This window comes from Salvelinus fontinalis, chromosome 23 (assembly GCF_029448725.1).
Source record: "Salvelinus fontinalis isolate EN_2023a chromosome 23, ASM2944872v1, whole genome shotgun sequence".
In the NCBI taxonomy this organism is placed as follows: Eukaryota; Metazoa; Chordata; class Actinopteri; order Salmoniformes; family Salmonidae; genus Salvelinus; species Salvelinus fontinalis.
In genome coordinates, this window is record NC_074687.1 from 35,373,257 (window position 1) to 35,393,335 (window position 20,079).

Consider the following 20,079-nt stretch of genomic DNA (forward strand, 5'->3'; position numbering starts at 1 on the left):
AGACACAGGAGGCAGATGGTTGGAGTTTAAGATGTTTAATAAATCCAAAGGGAGTAGGCAAGAGAATGGTCGTGGACAGGCAAAAGGTCATAACCAGATCAGAGTCCAGGAGGTACAGAGTGGCAGGCAGGCTGGAGGTCAGGGCAGGCAGAATGGTCAGGCATGCGGGTACAGAGTCCAGAACAGGCAAGGGTCAAAACCTGGAGGACTAGAAAAAGGAGAAAAGGCAAAGCAGGAAAACGGGAAGGCTTGGACACCCTGGCACAGAGAGACAGGAAACACAGGGATAATACACTGGCACAGAGAGACAGGAAACACAGGGATAAATACACTGGGGAAAACAAGCGACACCTGGAGGGGGTGGAGACGATAACGAGGACAGGTTAAACAGATCCGGGTGTGACAAGGTGAGTCTGAGTGGATGACAGTGCCTCAGGTTCCTGAAAGTGGAACAAATGGGAGTGATGCAAACCGGTTTCAATCTGTTTCCCTGTGGGGAACCCCCTACTGAGAACAATGGGCTTCCTTTGTTATGTGAATGACTTGAAAAAGCAAAGATCAAAAGCATTACCAGTAGTGTAGAGCTATGGCAATGGACAAGGACTGTTAGAGGTCGCCATTGGTTGCATGTGTTTTTCTTGGTGAGATTCCGGAATAGAATTAGATAGACAACAGGGTCAGGTCGTGATTTTCAAATGATCGTCTTGACTTCCAACTGCGTCCTCACCTTTTGTACTTTTTAATTTCACGAAATGCGTGGTCACAATCATTGAGTATTCAGTGATGAAAGGGATGTGACTACATGTAGATTAGAAACAACCTTTTGAGACCTTTGCAATCCTTATGAAATAATAACTTTTTACTACTGTAATGTGAGTGTGACCCACTAGACGAGTGTCATTGCTTCAATCTGTCTAGAATAGATTTACTACTATAAGGTCCAATCAATGGCGTTCATCAATTCTGTATCCGTCAAATTTTAATGCACTGTCCATTTATTCGGAATAAAAAGACTCAATCATCAGACCATACACCTTAAAAGTAGATCCCGTTGAAGTAACAGTTTGCTGCTGATGTTTTAAAGTAACCTACAGTGCGAATCTCCGTCATTTGGAAGTTCACTGAACTGTTCAAACTTCCAGTGCTCAATAGGGCCTTGCACAGACCTTACAGGGGCAGATGCTCAAAACGAAAAAAAGGGCACCTACTGGCACAACTTCTGTCCCCCTACCTGGAAACAAAAAGGGTTCTCCTATGGGGACAGCCGAAGAACCCTTTGGAACCCCTTTTTCTAAGAGCGTAGTTACAGTGCCTCCTAAAGACATGATTGACATTGGGAAAAGAGGTGGGCTATCATGTGATCACTGATGTTGATGATTGATGTTAATCTGCTAATTAGATTGCTCAATACTTTTATTTTTACTTGATTGTGATGTATCTACAATGCTCTTAAATATTATATTCATAATCTTCTAACTCATGATATATGGTTAGTGGCTTTTTTAGTATGTGGTGGCTAACTAGAGCCTAGACTACGACTACCTGTGCTGCTGCTGTCCTGACACACATGTGCAACTCCCGACTGAAGAAGGGATTGACTTGGGTCGGAGGGTCGTAGAGGCAGCCACTCCTTTTTATGTCTTTATGCCTCAAGTTGCTGTGCGTAGACTATCAGGCAACCAGACCGAATATTGATGTTATCAAGTGTTAATCAAATGTTATGCTGCAGCTGCTGTTGCAGTACTGTTGATATTTAAACTAAGTAGCTTGCTACACATACTCGACCGGTGACCATATCTCAAGCCATGCATGTTTGGATACCGGGCGCCCGCAATCGCGTACAGGGCAGACTGGGAAACGAGCTCTGTACAGGGCAGACTAACAGACTTAACCAACTGACTGGTTGGGTGTGGGATGGTAGCGAACTTGACGACGGGACGACGAGCAGGCAGTGGGTTCATTCAACAATGTCAAAAACATACTGTATATCTTGTGTAACATGTAAACAGGTCAGTTATGTCCACTATGAGAACAACTTTAGGATGTCCATACAATTTCACTAACAAACAGGTATGTGTGTCAATTTCCATGCATGAATCACCTCTAGTTCTGCATACACGTCAAACCTTTATCTGCAGTTGACTGAATTGGGGTATTATTCTCATTTTCAGGCCAGAGGGGTTCACAAACGGAATGTTTTAGTTTTCTCTCTTCGTCTGATATGGACAGGTTTTGATTCAGTTTTAATGGATTTGATTCGGTGTGGCTTGAAATTAGTTATCTTCAGCAGAGCATGAACTTGGGGATGGAGGAAACAGTGCCCTGCAATCGAATTCTGTCCCTCTGCACAATCTCCTCATGCTGCTATGAGAAGCACAAAAACAACTCAAGACAAATTTTACAGGCATGGTTATTACCAGAATGTATAGTAAGGCCTTGACATGGATGACATCTCTCTCCTAATCCAAGTGATTTATGAAAAAAGATCTATACAATAGCATTGCTTAGGTTTTCACATTTCCATAGCTATGCGAGGTTGTCTTGCCTCTCTTCTAGCTCTTCATTTCAATGTATGAATACTCAACTTCAATTCGAAATCAAATCACCAAAAAACAATTGGTTTCAAAGTAGCTGTTCCAAAAGTTTTAATCCATAATAGTTAGTTAGCATGCCTCCCAATGCCCAGACAGAGTGTGAAGCTGACTGTTAAATTAAAATGGCTGGAGTGTACTTAAGTAGTACTGGGAGGTCGAGGCTGCATGCTTTGATGCAATTATGACAGCACATGAATAATTAGCCTGCCCCAGTAAAGTGGAGCAGATTTCACACCGACTGATGTACTTAAACAGTAGGCAAGTGTTGGCTATGAATTGGAGCAATTGTGTAAGGCTTATGCACTATTTTGAACTGTAAAAGTCTTGTCCTTTCTCCTCAGATCTACCTTAACAGAAATGTCCTTATAAATCACACAGCTATGTCTGTTAAAAGTAAAGTTATTTTTGCGCAAGATCCTCATGCATCCACATTATCAGTATATCTTTCAATCAGTCTATTTTGCAGTCTTTATCCATTCCGAATGTCCATACCATCCTGGAGTGAACCATGTTTAAGTTAAACTGGCTCCTTGTATACAGTGGTCTGAGGCGGACTCTGCTATGACAAAATGTGAAGGCCTAGCAAGGTCCTACTGGGCAATGCCTTATGCCATTAGACTAGTGGCAGTGACTGCTGTAAGAAACACTGCTCCGAGCTTGGTTGGGGTCAGGTGGAGGGGTTGGATGTCTCCTTTAATAAGTTGACTCATGTAATGTCCGTCACTGGGTGCCAGATCAATTTTACTGGACTTTCAGTCACACCTTTTCTGCCAATGGAAGATAACTACATCCATCAACTACTTTTGTACTACTACATCCACTAAGACTTTGATGAGGCAATTTAAAGGCCCAGTGTAATAAAAAAGTTATGATTTTGGAGGGTTAAAAGTTAAAGCTTTGATTTTTTTTTAATAATAATTCTTCGTCTATTTTTTTATTTGAATCTCTCCTGAATTATAATATGTGACTCATTTCAGGAAACTAGGCGTATGTCGCACGTCACTACTTCACAGGAGAGGCATTTGAACGTAAACATTCATTACTAACAAACTTGTATTCCATCCGTAAATACAAATACAATTGTTAAATTACGACCCTAGTTGGTTTAGCCACGGAAAAAGTCAGGAACCTTCCCTCTAGCCATGATTGGCTGAGATAATGGATGGGCTGTTCATGCCGTACTGTTATCTAGAGAATGTTAGCATGCTGGCTCGCTAGCTATCGTTACATGTATGATCTGTGTAGTAATATTCCATTTGCATTCTTAGTTATAGCCTAATGTTAGCTAGCTAACATTGGACCTGGTTTTGCTACCAGCAGATTCATACTACAGCTATGACTATGTTAGTATTGGTTGGTAGTAGTATGAGTTGGGTTCATTGTCTAGCTAGCTACATGTAAAAACAAAAGACAAAAGACTACATGTCTATACAAAAAAATTTGCGAGATGATTACATGACCCATCAAGTTAGCCAGGTGTCTGGGGGTGATTACGGCCATCTATTGTATTTCATGAAGATGTGTACATGTCTAGACAATACTGACTCATCCACTTAGCTAGATGTGGCCGGGGGTTGGTTATAGCATTTGTTTCACATGACCCATCAATTTAGACAAGTGTGTCAGGTAAGCATCATCTAATATTACACAAAATGTATTAAATATTTTTATCTGGACACTATCTATTTTTGATATTGCTACTATGCAAGTAACCATTTCAATGCACTGTTTACACCTTCTGAATCCTCTGCATGTGACAAATCAACTTTTTATTTTATGTGATATAGTGTTTACCAGAGACGGTAATGTGAAGAACAACATGACCGGCACCAAAGTCAGATTGGGATACAGGCCAAGGACTATATAAAGTGTATTTTTACCTGAAATTTTCCTTATTGTAGGCTACTACTTTCCCCACTTTTAGTCTTAAAATCTTTGGTTGTTTACTAAACTAATCACTTTGTTCAGCAAATGGTTTCACGTGAATCCTTAAAGAGATGGGTGGGGCTAAGGCTTCAGAGGGTGTGAACGATGCTGAATGGGGTGTAGACAGGGTACAGGGTAAGGACAGGCAAGGGTCAAAAATCATGAGGAAGAGAAAAAAGAGAGGCTGGGAAAAGACAGGAGCTGACAGGACGAACGCTGGTAAGCTTGCCGAACAAGACGAAATGGCACAGACAGACAGAAAACACAAGTATAAATACTCAGAGGAAAAGTGGGGAAGATGGGTGACACCTGGAGGGGGTGGAGACAAGCACAAGGACAGGTGAAACAGATCAGAGCGTGACAATTATATACTATTTTCTAGCTAAGAGTTTCTACTTTTATCCAATGTAAAAAACAGAATTTCAAATTTTGCTACATAGGACCGAATCAAGGCGGTCGGTCACATATACAGTACATTCAGTGGCGACCCGTCATTCAGGGCAGTTGGGGCACAGAACCACCAGTTTTAAGCCCCATCTGTTAAGCTGGAAAATATATATATATATATATATACAGACTATATATTTTTTTGGGGGGATTGCCTGTTTTGCTTGTTATTTTGGGATGAATATGTGTTACATATCAGTTCGTAAACAATGTAAGAAAAATCAATACATAATTGAGTTAATAAAGCTGCATACAAACATGGTCTCTTTTATTCTTTCTTAATTAAGGCATCTCCAAAATACATGTGTTTCAGCCTAGCTCAGTGCTTTCTGTGGTGTTGGGGCAGCCAGAGGAAAATACGGAGCGTAGGGGTTGGTAATGTTCTCTAGTTGCGCCATGATTGGATCAGTGTTCTGTCACTCATGGGGACACTACGTCACTGCAAAATCTCTGGGGAGAGCTCGAAAATTCAAGCCCCTTGCACGCTGCCATAGAGTTATTAGAGGTGCCCATACAAGAAGGCTCAAGATTATTGGCCACAAATAAAATGACATCAAAGCACGTTATATCTACAGTAGCTTTGATTGGACTGATCAAAATCTTAGCTAGCAAGCTAGCAGTTATTGTCATGAATCAAGTCGACAATCTACTGGCAAATCTTTTCGATCCTTGTCATATGAAGAAAAATTATGAAGAGAAATTGTAGATAAAACGTATCGGTGCTCATCGGCCATTGGACATAAACATTACGCAACAAGTTAGAAATGGCAAATTCAACAATGAGTGGTTTGTAAGGAATCAGTGGCTAAGTGTAAACATTGCAAAGCAATCACTATCCTGCTATCCAGTGGAGTGGATGTGTGGTTCAAGTCTGGGTTTAAGGGTCTCTTTTCCAAGCTTAACATGATAAACATTTAACATAGGCCATGCTGTCAATCCAGCATGACTTCTACCGCTTTCAAAACAACTGGAAACTCGGAAATAGGGAAATCTCAGACTTCAGTGAGTTCAAGATAACTGGGAACTCGATAAAGAACGAGCTCCGACTGCGAAAATACATTTTGAACCGTCATCCAACTCGGAATTCCAAGTCCGTCATCCAACTCGGAATTCCAAGTCCGTCATCCAACTCAGAATTCCAAGTCAGGGACTTGGAACAAGTTTGATGACAACATTTGCCCACGAAGGTCCGCCACGCAACTTTCCTGTTCAAGTGAGCACAGCACAACAAGGTGAGTACAAAATGGTATTGTATGCTGCTGCATGAATTATGCAGCATGCCAGAGAGGTATGTATACTGTAGCTAAGAAAGTAATACTAAGTGTGTGTTGTGTAGTATGCTGTTAGTATCCCATGTGCCTCTTCCAAATAATCTGGTCCCTTTTCCACATATAATTTAGCCTACTGTTCTGACTTGGTGGTGCACATGTAGCCTATAGCCTGTTTTAGAGAAATGTCATCATCGAATATTGTAAGCGCTTTCATTGTCTGCTTACATGCACCTTTTATTTATCCTACGGTCTGACTTGGTGTACAGGGAGAATACTGTAAGAACAGCCCATGTTCTGAATTCTGTCGCAGTACATTTCAAAAGTGCTGATCAAATAGTTATATTGACTATGTCCGTCCTAGCTCGCTCAATAATGTCTTAATTGAAATTATGAATTGCCTCTTATCCGCTTGTCGTCCCCTTATGCCATAGTTTGTACATCTCAATTGTCAGTAGAAACCACATTTGTTTAAGCAAGTTAGCCATATCAGCATTTTTTTAAAGGCAGTAAATGAGGCTGAATGAACTGTTTCGCTGTCAGACAAGGCTCTGCTGATAGCCAGGTGTAACAGTGGTATGGTGTTGGGACTCTGCTGTTGGGACAGCTTTGTGTAAGCCCTAACAGTTTGTGGGCACCGTTTGTCACCGTTATGGTCCATTGAATGTGCAGTTTAGTGTTGTGTTGGGTTTTGTAGTTGCTTTGCTACCATGCATCTAAAATATAGTTTTTGGGTTTGCCACACCAATATATACAGTACATGCTAAAATCGCCACTATGTTGCTTCAGTATTCTTTATCTATGTTATTGTCCTATGAACCAAAGAAGATAGTCATTTACAGAGTACATGTTTGGGTATAGTGAGTTTTATTCCTTCTGAGCATCAATTAGACACTAATTAGTAAGTATAATTGGTTACGTGCAACAGTCTGACTCACCTGGAAGCTTTCAAATAGCTACTGGTAATACTTCAAGTAGTCCAACTATGGCCATTTAATTTAACCTTGTTAAAATCGGAGTGGTTGGTTGAAATGAAAACCTGCACACGCAGCGGGTTCCCCCTGAGAAACCTGGAGTCCATGCCGCCCTGTGAAGAAGAAAACAATTGTTATTGAGAGATACATTTTATGGCAGCTACAATTTTCAGGTTGGATGAAGTCAAGGTCAACAGAAAATTAGAGGACAAGGAGCAGTATGGTCTGCTAGGCTAAGTGTTATTGATCACAACTCTAGACCATTTGTCTTCTAAGCTCCGGTGTGGGAAAAGCAACCCAAGCTCCATCTGACCAGGTGACATTCAATGAAACCTCAAAATTATGAGATATGGGGGCCAAGGAAATGGTGACCTTCACAGGTTACCCCATTTACCCACTGATGTTTTTTATCATTTTTTTGTTGGTCTCAGACCATGCAAACAGGCAAAGTCTTCCTTTAATCATACTTGGCCAAGTCTTTAGTTGAGATATGAGTATCTCGAGCATTTGCATAATCCATGCCTTGATTTTAATGGACAATTTGTGTGAAAATCATCATAATCATCATCATCATTATCATCATTACCATTATAATCAAGATTTTAAAAAATGCATATAATCATTATGCACATACAGTGGCAAGAAAAAGTATGTGAACCCTTTGGAATGACCTGGATTTCTGAGTTGCCATCCTGCAAAGATGACTGCAAGAGCACAGCGCAGAATGCTCAACAAGGTTTAGAAGAATCCTGGAGTGTCAGCTGAAGACTTACAGAAATCTATGGAACATGCTAACATCTCTGTTGACTAGTCTACGATACATAAAACACTAAACAAGAATGGTTTTTATGGGAGGACACCACAGACGAAGCCACAGCTGTCCAAAAAAACATTGCTGCATATCTGAGGTTCGCAAAAGAGCACATCGATGTTCCACAGCGCTACTGGAAAAATATTCTGTGGACAGATTAAACTAAAGTTGAGTTGTTTGGAAGGAACACACAACACTATGTGTGGAGAAAAAAAGGCACTTCACACCAACATCAAAACCTCATCCAACTGTAAACTATGGTGGAGGGAGCATCATGGTTTGGGGCTGCTTTGCTGCCTCAGGGCCTGGACAGCTTGCTATCATTGACAGAAATATTTGTTAAATTAATTAAGTTTATCTAGACATTTTGCAGGAGAATGTAAGGCTATCTGTCCGCCAATTGAAGCTCAACAGAAGTTGAGTAATGCAACAGGACAACAACCCAAAACAAAGAAGTAAATCAACGATAGAATGGCTTCAACAGAAGAAAATACGCCTTCTGGAGTGGCCCAGTCAGAGTCCTGACCTCAACCCGATTGATATGCTGTGGTATGACCTCAAGAGAGTGGTTCACCCCAGATTTCCTAAAAGTATTGCTGAACTGAAACAGTTTTGTTAAGAGGAATGGTCCAAAATTCCTCCTGACCGTTGTGCAGGTCTGATCCTCAACTACAGTAAACGTTTGGTTGAGGTTATTTCTGCTAAAGGAGGGTCAACCAGTTATTACATCTAAGGGTTCACATACTTTTCCCAACCTGCACTGTGAATGTTTACATGGTATGTTCAATAAAGACATGAAAACGTAGAATTGTGTGTGGGTTATTAGTTTAATCACACTGTGTTGGTCTATTGTTGTGACGTAGATGAAGATCAGATCAAATGTTATGACCAATTCATTCAGAAATCCAGGTATTCCAAAGGGTTCCCATACTACTTTTTCTTGCCACTGTATGCATATAAGATGATAATGCAAAACCATATGTGAAAAGTACAAGGTGAGGCATGAAATCGTTTGCATCTAGTGTGCCTACATGTGTAGTTGTGCAGAGCATTTTTTCTCTAGTAAATTCTTTAGGAGGACAGTAAATTGGTTTCACAAACCTTGGATTAGAAGCCCCCCATTATGGTTGCTGTCTATGAGTGATTGGCTGCATGCTGAGATGAAAGGGTAGCCTGGGAACTGAGGCGATGAGGCGAATGGGATGCGATAATGAAATGAAATGAAGCGTGAATATTGGCTGTGGCTGTTATCACTTAAGAACATGGGAAAAGGGGAAGGGGAGTCCTACCGGAAGGACCTGAGAGGTCTCTGCTCAGCCCAGTTCCCTACCACCTTAATGGGCCTGCTTGCATCTGGGAGTTTATCAATATGCTAAATACATTTTATCAATCTTACTTCAGGGTCAACGGAAGAAGGGGAAATGAGGGAAGGGAAATGTGTGTCTCCCTGCACAATACAATTAATATATGTATATAATATAATAATAATTGTTGACAAACGTTCATATTTATAGCATCATCCTCAACTTAACTTGGCTGGACTTGTCTTTGCATGAAGAATTCTACGCTTCCAAGGAGATTTATTTATAGCATATTGTGATTTAAATGAAAACAGTATATTTTTGTTAATAGGGAGATTGTTTTTTTGAAAATTCAGCCGAAGTAAAATAACTAGAAAAGCTTTTTTGAATTTCCCAATGTCACGTTGATATGCAAAGGTTGATTTGGAAACACATCAAGAGGAAGCAAGCACTGTAAGCACAGATACCACTTTTAATTATGTACTTTTGTCACACTAATAGACAGAAAGTAGCTCATTTGGGATAAGACAAGCAGGGTAAGCACCCAAGAGAGCATCTAACTGGATGGTGCACAGCCTGATTCCCAAACACCTACGATGAACAGAGGTAATTTAAAATACTGTCAACAAAGTTTCCTGCTAAAGGACTGTAACACTGAGTGATGCTTTGTCCTCTAACTGCTCTTGCAGATCAAGAGCCAAGTGAATGAAATATACCCGTATGGTGGACTCATAAGGCGCGGTGTCATTTAATTATGGTCACACTGATCGCAGACCATGTGGAATTACAAAAGGTTGAGCCATACCATAAATGCAGTCCTTCCTTGGTCAGTCCTGAAAGACCTACTGTTTTTACAGCCTCACAAATTTAATGAGAAGTCGATTTCTATTCTGCCCTCAATTGGAATGTAACAAGTCCACTAGTTCTTTGAAGGTTGCTTCTCCGGCCAGCCATCCAGCCAGCGTGTGAGGGAGAGGTACCTGAGGGAATGGCTAGCAAGACTACCAACAGATTGTTTTGGACTTCCTCTATCCTCTGAAAAAACAAGTCAGGGGCAGACGGGCAGCATATTGGAAAAGCACTGGCCTTAACAAATTAATAAGATACACACCTTACAAATGAATAATTAATAAGATACACAACTTTTTATTTTTATTTTTTACCTTTATTTAACTAGGCAAGTCAGTTAAGAACAAATTCTTATTTTCAATGACGGCCTAGGAACAGTGGGTCAACTGCATGTTCAGGGGCAGAACGACAGATTTGTACCTTGTCAGCTCGGGGATTTGAACTTGCAACCTTCCGGTTAATAGTCCAACGCTCTATCCACTAGGCTACGCTGCCGCCCCGTCTCCTTAAGCTAATTACATTTTTTAGACCTGTTGATTGTATCACTTTGTTTAACTGTGAATATCATGCCTTGATTAAACACTGTATGAAACATGAGAATTCCACACCTTTTTTATACCACGAGAATAAAATGTCCAACTTCCCATTTCTGTAATGTTATTTAATTTTTTAAACACGTTTATTATTAATATATTATACTAATTAATATATTGCTACTTTGTATGAATAATAATTCATATTCTTGTGTATGATGTGAGCCTATCGAGCTCTGATATTTGATCATTTCTACCCCCTTTTCTCTTCCTTTCTCTCTGTAGCTGTGAGAAGTTAAATAAATAAATACACTTTTTATTTTCAAGAGTTTATATCCTTATTGATGAATAACGCAGAGGGTTGCCATCTTTGTGATGAATGGGGTAAGTTTCCTGAGCAAAATATCTGAAAGGAAATTATGCAGAATACCCAAGATCAATCCCAACAACAATTATCGGTAATACTTTATTTGACACCCAGAGTCATAACACATTCTGACATGGTCACAACCAACCGTCATAACAGCTGACATAACTTGTCATAACCTGTCATAATACGGTCATAACACCGTCATTACCCATATATTTACAACTGTTGTGACATATATAGCGTTATATTATGGCTGGTTATGACACCTATATTAGAGTCAAAACCCATATTAATTAAAATATTTGTTTTTCCTTCCAAGAAGTTTAATTTAATTTGAACGTTTGTCTCTTAAATCCTTTGTTTTTGTTGTAGTGAATTCTTTAAAGTCAAATTTATCTTATTTTACATAACTTGTAAAATATACACTTTATGACACTGTCATGAAGCATTATGTCCATCCTATGTCACTTTACTTGGGCTAAGAAAATACACTTTATGACACTGTCAAGAAGTATTATGACCATCATAATCATTTAAGGGTGTGTTCATAAATTCACTTTGGCTATCTTCTCAGATTTCAGAGCACTCTCGTCTGAGTGTGACAGAGCGCAGAATAACTGCTGAATTTACAAACACTCAACACCCATTGAATATAACACCCAGTAAACATCGGCAAAAAAGCATAATTCAATTGTTGCCAGCAGCACAGTTACTGTCACCAACGTTCTGGATAACATGAAAATAGCCTAACCAGCTCTGCTAGGGCGAGAAAAATGGTCAGAGAGATGTGTTCTCTCATTTGTGTCTGGAAGTAGCTAGCAAGCTAGCCAACTTTAGCCATTTAGCTTGGGGGCTTGACTGCCTGACAACGCTCTAAATTTACGAACACCCAGAGCACCCTCTGAGCGCACTCTGGTACTCCAGATTGAATTTACGAACACCCAGAGCGCTCTCTGAGCGCACTCTGGTACTCCAGATTGAATTTACGAACACCCAGAGCACTCTCTGAGCGCACTCTGGTACTCCAGATTGAATTTACGAACACCCAGAGCGCCCTCTGAGCGCACTCTGGTACTCCAGATTGAATTTACGAACACCCAGAGCGCTCTCTGAGCGCACTCTGGTACTCCAGATTGAATTTACGAACACCCAGAGCGCCCTCTGAGTGCACTCTGGTACTCCAGATTGAATTTACGAACACATCCATACATTCATTTATTTATTTAACCTTTATTTACCATTCATTTAACTGCATGCCCTTAGTCATCAAAAATAACGTTTCTTGTCCTGCTCCTGAAATCTGCTCCTGCATTCTTCCCAGGCATCAGCAACAGAGCACTGGGGTAGGTGCATGGGGGTAGGTGCATGTCTGACCTGTGTACGCAATTGATAATTTAACATGGTCATATTTTTTTTTACAACAACAATACATAAACATACTGTTGACACCTAGTCTGTGGTGTATTGGAATGTTTTGCTTTGTGTGTTTTTACACAAAATTACACAATATATAACACAACAGGTCTAAATATATGTGTCATGACAGTGTTATGACCGTATTATAACAGGTTATGACAAGTAATGTCAGCTGTTTTGACATATGACATGGTTATTACAGTGGCATAACGTGTTATGGTGCTAGATGTCAAGTAAAGTGTTACCCAATTATCAAACAAGTCCATATTCTCTGCTAATTGTTGTCTAGATTGTACAATGCATGTTAATAAAAATCGAAAGGCCTCATCCAGAAATGAATAGAACTGATTGGCAACATCTCTGTTTAAATTGATTGCGTGATCTAGCTACCCCTTTAAGTGGTATTCATTCATGGCTGTACCTCAAATATAATGGCTTGTGTTTTGTACTAGCTCTACCTTTATTTCCGGTACTACCTAGCCACACATTGCTAAAATAGTGCATATAAAATATAATCATAAGGAAAGCATGTATGTGTAATTCCTTTAAAACCTTGAATTGATGCATTAGGGGCCCTATTCAGATGCAGGAAATGTACCCCTTTCCTACGCACACCTTTCCTACGCACACCTTTCCTACGCACTTCTCAGTAGTTGGTATTCAGACTTAATTTATGCAGGTGCGTAACAGGCTTTGCAGGTGTGATTCCTTTGAGTGTGCTGAATATACACATTTTTTGTGACCACATTTGTACTTGTTATGTAATTTTTTGTTGGGGGTGTTACGGGTACATTATCCATCTCAAATGATATGTTTTGAAAACATGTACTTGTAGGATGCCAACAGTGTACATCAATGCAGTTTTAGATGAGGGAGGACAAAAAAACATTTATGAGCATGGCCTTATTTCTATTACAGCATATTGGATGACTGTCAAGACGTGGATGTCGATTAAGGCAGCCCCCCCGCACCTCTCTGATTCAGAGGGGTTGGGTTAAATGCGGAAGACACATTTCAGTTGAATGCATTCAGTTGTACAACTGACTATGTATCCCCCTTTCCTTTCATTCATATTCCATTCACCCAGTTCAATGTAACATCGATTGGTTTAGGTTACTACTTTACACAACATTTTTCCCTATACCCATCACGAGTTGCTACAACCTATCCTATGAATGAAAGTTTACAACATAGGTGCACACAGGTCGAGAGAAAGATTTGAAGTGACAGACAGTGATATATGGAAAGACAGTGACCCAATCAATATGGACTTGCCTGCATCTAGCTGATCTAGGGTGTAATTATTAGACCAACAGTTGCAAACGAGAGTTTCTATTGGACAAATTCAGGTATTTTATCCCTGTTTTGTGCCGTTTGCTTCCGTTTAAGAAATGTCTTTCAACAGAATCGGCGGAATGAATATACCCCTGATCACGCGCAAACAGTTCACTTTAAACCCTGTCTAGTCTTAACATTCTGTTTAGTCCCCTTGTCCTAAGGGTCACAAAGGACCCGCCTTCAATAAATCCCTAAAATAAAGCAGCTTAATTGAATGTTAAACTCCAAATCTATTTTGCTTGAAGAAACAACCTGTCATTCATCACAAACTTTGTGAATATCTGGGTTTTCCCTCTTCACAATGCAGAAAGACTGCATTTAATCAGTGGATACCACTCGTTTTTATTACAGCACACCTGTCATAATTGTTTTCTTTACTAAAGTAGAGGTTTATTATTATTATTATTATTATTATTATTGCTAACGGTACTGCATAGGTGTAAACATACATTGAAGGGAAACAATAACAGTCCTGAACTTTTTTTGGTTTGGCAACATAATGATATTGTCACGTTCCTGACCTATTTATGTTAGTTTTTGTGTGTTAGTTGGTCAGGACGTGAGGTTGGGTGGGCATTCTATGTTATCTGTTTCTATGTTGGTTTCGGTTTGCCTGGTATGGCTCTTGATTAGAGGCAGGTGGTTTGCGTTTGCCTCTAATTAAGAGTCATATTTAGGTAGGGCATTCTCACTGTTTGTTTGTGGGTGATTGTCTCCTGTGTCCGTATGTTATGTTCGTACCACATGGGACTGTAGCGTTTGTTTGTTTCGTTTCGTTTCGATGTCGTCTGTTTTCCTGTACGTAAGTTTATGTTTAGTTATGTAAGTTTATGTTCAGGTTGCGTCAACGTCGTTTTCTTATTTTGTAGTTTGGAAAGTGTTTTTGTTTCGTTTCGTGTGCCATCGTAATTTAGAATAAAGATGGCTTATTTCCCTGAGCCTGCGTTTTGGTCTGAAGATCCTTCTCTCCTCACCTCTTCCGAGGATGAGGAGAGCGTCACCCGTTACAGAATCACCCACCAACACGCTAAGACCAAGCGGCAAGGGAAAACGAAACGGAGTAAGGGACAGGAGAGAAAGGAGCAATGGACATGGGACGATGTTTTGGATGGAAAGGGTGTCTACACATGGGAGGAGATCCTAGCTGGTAGAGATCGCCTCCCATGGGAACAGCTGGAGGCACTGAGGAGAGCGGAGGCTACCAGAGAGAGGAACCGGAGCTATGAGGGAACGCGTCTGGCACGGAAGCCGAAAAAGCCCGTAAGTAATTCCCAAAAATTTCTTGGGGGGGGGCTAGGAGGTGGTGGGCCAAGGGCAGGTAGGAGACCTGCGCCCACTTCCCAGGCTTACCGTGGAGAGCGGGAGTACGGGCAGGCGCCGTGTTACGCAGTAGAGCGCACGGTGTCTCCTGTACGAGTGCATAGCCCAGTGCGGGTTATTCCACCTCCCCGCACTGGTAGGGCTAGATTGGGTATTGAGCCAGGTGTCATGAGGCCGGCTCAACGCGTCTGGTCTCCAGTGCGTCTCCTCGGGCCGGCATACATGGCACCGGCCTTACGCATGGTTTCTCCGGTTCGCCTACATAGGCCGGTGCGGGTTATTCCACCTCCCCGCACTGGTCGGGCAACCGGGAGCATTCAACCAGGTAAGGTCGGGCAGGCTCAATGCTCAAGAGAGCCAGTACGCCTCCACGGTCCGGTATTTCCGGCACCACCTCCCCGCCCCAGCCTAGTACCTACAGTGTATACACTACGCACTAGGCTACCAGTGCGTATCCTGAGCCCTGTTCCTCCTCCACGCACTCTCCCTGTAGTGCGTGTATCTAGCCCGGTGCCTCCAGTTCCGGCCACACGCACTAAGCTACCAGTGCGTCTCCAGAGCCCTGTACACACTGTATATTCTCCCCTACTAATCCTGATGTGCTTGTCCTCAGCCCGGCGTCACCAGTGCCGGTACCACGCATCAGGGATAGAGTAGGCTTTGAGAATACAGTGTGCCCTGTCCCTGCTCCCCGCACTAGTAGGAAGGTGCTTGTCATTAGCACGGTGCCTCCAGTTCCGGCACCACGCACCAGGTCTACAGTGCGCCATATCCGGCCAGAGCCATCCGTCTCCCCAGCGCCATCTGAGCCATCCGTCTCCCCAGCGCCATCTGAGCCATCCGTCTCCCCAGCGCCATCTGAGCCATCTGTCTCCCCAGCGCCATCTGAGCCATCCGTCTCCCCAGCGCCGTCTGAGCCATCCGTCTGCCAGGAGCCTGCAAAGCCGCCCGTCTGCCATGAGCCTGCAAAGCCGCCCGTCTGCCATGAGCCTACAGAGCCGTCAGCCAGACAGGAGCCGCTAGAGCCGTCAGCCAGACAGGAGCCGCTAGAGCCGTCAGCCAGACAGGATCTGCCAGAGCCGCCAACCAGACAGGATCTGCCAGAGCCGCCAACCAGACAGGATCTGCCAGAGCCGCCAACCAGACAGGATCTGCCAGAGCCGCCAACCAGACAGGATCTGCCAGAGCCGCCAACCAGACAGGATCTGCCAGAGCCGCCAACCAGACAGGATCTGCCAGAGCCGCCAACCAGACAGGATCTGCCAGAGCCGCCAACCAGACAGGATCTGCCAGAGCCGCCAACCAGACATGAGCAGCCAGAGCCGCCAGAGAGCCATGAGCAGCCAGAGCCGTCAGAGAGCCATGAGCAGCCAGAGCCGTCAGAGCGCCATGAGCAGCCAGAGCCGTCAGAGCGCCATGAGCAGCCAGAGCCGTCAGAGCACCATGAGCAGCCAGAGCCGTCAGCCTGCCATGAGCGTCGAGAGCCGTCAGCCTGCCATGAGCGTCGAGAGCCGTCAGCCTGCCATGAGCGTCGAGAGCCGTCAGCCTGCCATGAGCGTCGAGAGCCGTCAGCCAGCCATGAGCATCGAGAGTCGTCAGTCAGCCATGAGCTGCCCTTCAGCCTGAAAAGGCTAGATACCCAGAACTGCCCATCAGTCCAGAGCTGTCTCTCTGTCCGGAGCTGCCTTTCAGTCCGGAGTTGCCCCTCTATCCTGATCTCCCTCTCTATCTTTATCTACCTCTATAGTCTTATCTATCCCTCTGTCTTGGTTTATCTCTCTGTCCCGGTATTGTCATTATTAGATATGTTATTAGGAGGATTTTGTGGGGGAAGTAAGAGGGTGGACATTCTTGAAGGGAGGGGGCTAGGATGGATTATGGTGGGGTGGGAACCGCGCCCGGAGCCTGAGCCACCACCGTGGTTAGATGCCCACCCAGACCCTCCCCTAGACTTTGTGCTGGTGCGTCCGGAGTTCGCACCTTGTGGGGGGGGGTACTGTCACGTTCCTGACCTATTTATGTTAGTTTTTGTGTGTTAGTTGGTCAGGACGTGAGGTTGGGTGGGCATTCTATGTTATCTGTTTCTATGTTGGTTTCGGTTTGCCTGGTATGGCTCTTGATTAGAGGCAGGTGGTTTGCGTTTGCCTCTAATTAAGAGTCATATTTAGGTAGGGCATTCTCACTGTTTGTTTGTGGGTGATTGTCTCCTGTGTCCGTATGTTATGTTCGTACCACATGGGACTGTAGCGTTTGTTTGTTTCGTTTCGTTTCGATGTCGTCTGTTTTCCTGTACGTAAGTTTATGTTTAGTTATGTAAGTTTATGTTCAGGTTGCGTCAACGTCGTTTTCTTATTTTGTAGTTTGGAAAGTGTTTTTGTTTCGTTTCGTGTGCCATCGTAATTTATAATAAAGATGGCTTATTTCCCTGAGCCTGCGTTTTGGTCTGAAGATCCTTCTCTCCTCACCTCTTCCGAGGATGAGGAGAGCGTCACCCGTTACAGATATATTCTTATATACTGTACAATGAGGAATTCAACTCCCATTTTTTAACCATTGCCCCCACCCACAAGGTGTATAAACAACAACAATAAATAAGAATAAAATAACATAATAGATATTAAACAAAACACAAATGCAAGGAACATAAGTCAATCAACTCTAATTACCACATGTAGGAGAGTATGCAAGTGTGTGTGCATGGACTTTACAGATGTATTTCTCACATGTGCAGCATATAGTATTTGTTTTACAGTCCTTCTTTGGGGGGCAGAATTGTAATCTCCTCCTTTTACCTGCCCCAACTGCAGCCTCAGGTGGATCAGGACAAGATTCAGCCCCCTGAACAGCTTTCACAAGCGCTGAAGAGGCTGCTGTGCGGGGGAGGCGCTCCCTTCTTTGAATGTGTGGGGTTACAAGTGCCTTTCCCAGTTGCTCCAGGAATACCCTCCTCTTGTTCCGCTAATCAGGCATCCAGGTAGGGTTGATCTTGTTCTATATTACGAAGGCATTCTATGAGGACACATCAATGATGTTATGGAAGATGACAAGGGGCCAGCGGGCAGTCATCCTCCTGCAGCTGTACGTTCCACTCACATTGTCCAGGTTGTCCATGCCTCCTTTGTTGTTGTTGTAGTCCAGGATGATGGCTTGCTTCCTGTACTCACGATCACTGATCTCAGCCGTTTTGTGCAGTGTGCTCAGGAGGACCACATTCTTGTTCTTCTTTGGGAGGTAAGAAACTACAGTGGTGGTGTGGGTGAAGGCAAACTTTGATGAGAAGGTCTCTCTCCCCCTTGTTGCGAGGAGTGCAGGGGGGAGCTCAGGCTTCTTTTTTCTAACTGTGCCAACTTTGGTGATCTTCCTCTTCAGGAGCTGCGTGTGTGTGTGTGTGTGTGTGTGTGTGTGTGTGTGTGTGTGTGTGTCTGTGTGTGTGTGTCTTTATGGTTTTTGTGGTGTGTAAATTATTTTATAACTGCCGGGTCAAAAATGACCATAAGACAAACTTTTTTTCACCTTTATTTAACAAGGTAGGCCAGTTGAGAACAAGTTCTCATTTACAACTGAGACCTGGCCAAGATAAAGCAAAGCAGTGTGACAAAAACAACAACCCAGAGTTACACATTGTCACGACCGTCGTCTTGAAAATGACCGGACCAAGGTGCAGCGTGGTGTGCGTACATTTTTCTTTATTTTTTAAAATGTCGCCAACAAAACAATAAACAACAAAAACTAATGTGAAGCTCCGTAAGGCTAACATGCATTTAAACGAAGACAACATCCCACAACTAAGGTGGCAAAACAGGCTGCCTAAGTATGATTCCCAATCAGAGACAACGATAGACAGCTGCCTCTAATTGGGAACCACACTCGGCCAAAAACAAAGAAATAGAGAACATAAAATGCCCACCCAAATCACACCCTGACCTAACAAAATCGAGAAATAAAAAGGCTCTCTGCGGTCAGGGCGTGACACACATAAACAAAGTACAGTCAATAGCACAATAGAAAAATCTATGTACAGTGTGTGCAAATGTAGAAGAGTAGGGAGGTAAGGCAATAAATAGGCCATAGTGGCAAAATAATTATAATTTAGCATTAACACTGGAGTGACAGATGTGCAGATGATGATGTGCAAGTAGCGATACTGGCATGCAAAAGAGCAAGGGGATAAATAACAATATAAAGATGAGGTAATTGGGTGTGCTATTTACAGATTGGCTGTGTACAGGTACAGTGAACGGTGAGCTGCTCTGACAGCTGATGCTTAAAGTTAGAGAGGGGGATATAAGAATCCGGCTTCAGTGATTTTTGCAATTTGTTCCAGTCATTGGCAGCAGAGAACTGGAAGGATAGGCGGCCAAAGGAAGTGTTAGCTTTGGGGATGACCAGTGAAATGTACCTACTGGAGCACGTGCTACGGGTGGGTGCTGCTATGGTGACCAGTGAGCTGAGATAAGGCGGGGCTTTACCTAGCAAAGACTTATAGATGACCCGGAGCCAGTGGATTTGGTGACTAATATGTAGTGAGGGCCAGCCAACAAGAGCATACAGTGGTGGGTTGCAGTGGTGGGTAGTATATGGGGCATTGGTGACAAAACGGATGGCAATGTGATAGACTACATCCAGTTTGCTGAGTAGAGTGTTGGAGGCTATCTTGTAAATGACATCACCAAAGTCAAGGATCGGTAGGATAGTCAGTTTTACAAGGGTATGTTTGGCAGCATGAGTGAAGGAGGCTTTGTCGCGAAATAGGAAGCCAATTCTAGATTTCATTTTGGATTGTAGATGCTTAAGAACTAGTGTATCTTTCATTTGCTGTCCAACATGTATTTTTTAGTAAAGTTTATGATAAGTTATTTGGTCAGATTAGGTGAGTGTCAGAAATATATCCGGACATTCTGGGAAAAAGTTGCTACGTTTTCACAATGTATA

At 42.8% G+C, this 20,079-nt stretch overlaps 1 long non-coding RNA gene across 1 annotated transcript; it reads left to right on the forward strand.

The window, feature by feature from the left end:
• Positions 1 to 254: 254 nt before the first annotated feature.
• On the forward strand, positions 255 to 18,480 carry LOC129821201 (uncharacterized). The gene is made up of 3 exons (XR_008754283.1): positions 255 to 407; positions 17,955 to 18,121; positions 18,281 to 18,480. It is a non-coding gene; the product is annotated as an uncharacterized LOC129821201 (long non-coding RNA).
• Positions 18,481 to 20,079: the final 1,599 nt, after the last annotated feature.